This window comes from Lepisosteus oculatus, chromosome 18 (genome assembly GCF_040954835.1).
Source record: "Lepisosteus oculatus isolate fLepOcu1 chromosome 18, fLepOcu1.hap2, whole genome shotgun sequence".
In the NCBI taxonomy this organism is placed as follows: domain Eukaryota; kingdom Metazoa; phylum Chordata; class Actinopteri; order Semionotiformes; family Lepisosteidae; genus Lepisosteus; species Lepisosteus oculatus.
This window is the reverse complement of record NC_090713.1, coordinates 4,484,251-4,488,160: the sequence shown is the minus strand read 5'-3', so window position 1 is coordinate 4,488,160 and position 3,910 is coordinate 4,484,251. Positions and strand designations below refer to the sequence as shown.

The following is a 3,910-nucleotide window of genomic DNA, read 5'->3' as shown; positions in this document are numbered from 1 at the left end:
ACGCGTGTTAAAAAAATTATTTTCTGCGCAAACACATCATTTGTTGCATGTTAATACTTTTAAAGACGTTTACGCGCACGGTGCGTGGAAATTCATTTCAAACTTTTGAAAAGCGGTCGCGAAGTGTTATTAAAAATAAGCTGTGTCTTATTACATTATTTTAAAACTTTACGACCAAGCCACGCGTGTTAAAAAGTTTATACGAAAAAAAAAATATTTTCTGCGGAAACACATCATTTGTGGTATGGGTTGTGTGTTAATACTTTTAAAGACTTAAAAGTGAATATTTTTCGGTCTCGATAAAACACATGTGGCTTTGGGGATGTGGGGAGTTGCTTGGGGTCGTTCTAGAACACCACAACCAATTGAAAAATGTGTTGAGTTATGTAGGTGTGGTTACACCATTGGTACATATTCTTAAACGCCCCGGCTTGACGTACCCCTGGAGCTGTCAGACACCATCCCGGTAGCTACGAAGATGGCTTCTTTGTGTGGAGAAACAACAGGTTCCTCTGCTCTACAAAGTGAAGGGGTAGGCTGTTAAAATATTTTTTCTGATTGTGGAATTGTTGTTTCAGTCGGCGCTTAGCGTATGTAATTTTAACACTCTGTCTTCTTTTTAGCAAAACCCGACCCCGCCCTCTGCGCCGGGTGACAGCGGCTGTCGTGTGAGCTCGGATGGGGAAGCTGTTGCTGAAGAACCGCCAGGGCTTGGTGCTGAAGAGTCGCTACAAATGGTAAATATTAACGAAAAACCCTAACTCAAAACAGACGTTAAATGGTAAATATTTTAGGTGCAAAGCATGCCTATTTATTTTGTTAAGCCTTCCTTTTCTTTTTCCTTTAATAGAATAACGAAGAGGTTGATGCATCATTCTTCAAACTACCATCGAGCTTGAATGTTTCGTGTCTATGCTTGTGTGTTCGTCAAAATGTTAATAATGCTGATGCTCAACCAAGTTTAGCTAACGATGTCCCTAATGAACCCAATGTTATGGCCCAGATTGTGACAGCAGTAGTTTATTGTGTCTTCAAACAATGTTTAAAGGGGGTCCTGGTTGATGAATGCCTGGCCTGTTTGATTGACCACCCCGGTCAACGGGGTCACACATGCCTGGCTGTTGGCTACACAGATGGGTTTGAAGATGTGACGTTTGCCGCGTTAGAAATTTATAAGTCTCTCAGTTTAGCCCGAATTTTAGCGGCTGTTCTGTACATCGCCCGGTGTCTGGGGTCGTACACCATTACAAATGACACCGAGCGGAGCATAAAACACTTGCTGAAAAACATAATTGATGACCGCTCGCCATACGAGCATGTACACTCCATACTTGAACAGCTAGATGAAAAATTAGTAGACGTGACTTTTGATGCATTGGAAAAGAAACATTATTCTTATTTTTACAGACACAAAAAAAGATCTATGTAAAATATGAAATACACGCCATGTGAACAGAGCTTTCACTCTGTTTTACAGACCCGGGTGTGTCGTCGTCCAAAGAATGAAGAATTTCGAATGTATACGTCTGAATTCTTACAAAGAGTCCTTTACACACTTCTTTCTACAAAGCTTGATATGAAAAACAAAGAGTCGAATGCTAAGGTCCTTAAATTTGTTAAAGAGATAGATGTGTATGTCAAAAACTTGAGTGAAATTATTGCGGATCTGATGTTTTCAGATCAGAAACGGAAGCCTAGTGGCTTCTGCTGTGTGTATTCCAAAATACAGCGTGTTTTGCACAGAACCTGTGGTAACACCATCCCGCTGATTACGCAGGCAAATTTTTTTGCACTGCTAGATCGAATCGCCCAATGCGCTTCGTATGGTTTTAGATATGGGGAGCGAAAGGGGATTATGAATGCTTTTTCAGATGCCTCAAAGTTTCTCAGCAATATTGGGGTGGTCGTTATGTGTATCCTAATTTTCCGCACCAACATTTAATTGTTGATTGTAAACAGGAGCTGGTAACGCGTGTGTACTGCGATGTTTCTGTGTTTTGAAAACCTACTGCTGAAATAAAGTGGTTCACATTTCACATGTCTGCAAACAGGAGTCTGTAACCTGTGTGAAAAGTGTGTACTGTGATGTTTCTGGGTTTCAAAACCTACTGCTGAAATAAAGTGGTTCACATTTCACATGACTGCAAACAGAAGTCTGTAACCTGTGTGAAAAGTGTGTACTGTGATGTTTCTGGGTTTCAAAACCTACTGCTGAAATAAAGTGGTTCACATTTCACATGCTATTTGTCCTGTGAATTCTTTCTGCGAGACTTTACACAGTCAGTGTGTGTGTGTGCTTACAACACCCTTGATGTTTTTTGAGACTCGCTGTCAGGGTCAACCACACTGTCACCAGACCCTGGCTGCAACCGCTCACACCCCGGGATCTCGCGGCCTTCAAAAGTTTTATATAGAAACATGTCTATACATGTTAAGATGTAACAGAAACCGTCGTTAAACTTGCTGTACTCTCTCATGTCCACCAAGTCGACTTGCCATTGCCAGTCCATTTCGGGCACCAGCGTCCTGTTTCTCTTAAAGCGCACGCGCGCCGGCTTGTGCAGCATATAAGCCGCCTGGCCGGACAACCACTCGGCCACCCAGCCGCGGCTGCTGCCGCTCACACCCCGGGATCTCGCGGCCCTCACCAGACTCCCCACGCCGCTGTAACTCCCCGATTCCCGAGGGTTATAACAGAGCGCACTCAACCCCGCAGAAGACATGCTCGCCTTCCAACCCTAATACATGCTGTCGTACACTTATTTATAAATCGAGGGATGCGGTGGCCAGGGCTTTTGGACCCTGAGGCTCAGGCCCAACCGGCAGGGGGGCATCCGCCACCCCTTAACAACACACCATTGGCTCCTGAGGGGGCGGGACATCCGACCATAACAACGCACCATTGGATGACAAGGGGGCGGGACATCCACCCACCGTGGACTCCAACTGGCTGAAAAGGGGGCGTGGTACCTGTCAAAAAAAGTTTGATGAAAGGCGTCGCTTTATGAAGCTGACAAAAGCTCCATACTCATGAGTCAATCTAAAAGTAGTTTGTGTTGTTATTATTATTAACCTTCAAACAAATATTATTATTATTATTATTATTATTATTATTATTATTAGGTTAAAGCATTGTGCCTCACATTGCTGTGGACCTGGGTTCTATTCCTGGGGTGCTATCTATGTGGAGTTTGCACGTTCTCCCTCAGTTTGCATGGCTTTCTTATGAGTGCTCCAGTTTCCTCCTACATGATGCTAGAATAATCATCTGTTGGTAAAACTGGCCAGGGTGTGAGTGTGTGAGTGTGTTTTCCCTGCAATGGAGTGGTGTCCTGTCCAGGGTGTATCCTGCCTTGAGCCCCTTTGCGACCCCATGGCGAATAAAACAGAAAGATAATACACAGATGAATGGATAAAACATTTAGTTGGATTGATGGACTGGAAGACATTTTAGTGTTGGTAAAAATTTCTCACAAGCAGGAAAACAAAACATTTTATATATCAGAGACATGAGATGTGATCAGTATCTCTCTCTTCACTTTCGCACTTAAAATGATTCAAAAGAGAAGTTTTTTACTCACAAGATTGTCTAAAATGATCTAATATAATAACGAAATTAATTTCTAAGGGAACCTGCAGTAGGTCCCGGCTTCAGCACTACAGTCGCTGTGCAGTCCGGATGAGGGAGGATTTGTATTTGTATGGCTGTGTAACACTGTGAACACATGGGTATTGCTGAGGTAGTGTTTTCTCAGGCAGTAATAATCTGCTGCATCTTCATTCTGGACTCCTGTGATGGTCAGACTGAAGTCAGTCCCAGATCCACTGCCACTGAAATGCTCTGAGATCCCAGTCTGACGGGTAGTTGCATCATAGATCAGGAGTTTAGGAGCTCCTCCAGATTTCTGTT

At 43.4% G+C, this 3,910-nt stretch overlaps 1 long non-coding RNA gene across 1 annotated transcript; it reads left to right on the top strand.

Moving 5' to 3' along the window:
• The first annotated feature begins 441 nt into the window (after positions 1-441).
• Positions 442-2,138, top strand: LOC138224090 (uncharacterized). Its single transcript, XR_011182436.1, has 2 exons — positions 442-532; positions 624-2,138. It is a non-coding gene; the product is annotated as an uncharacterized lncRNA (long non-coding RNA).
• The last annotated feature ends 1,772 nt before the right edge of the window (positions 2,139-3,910 follow it).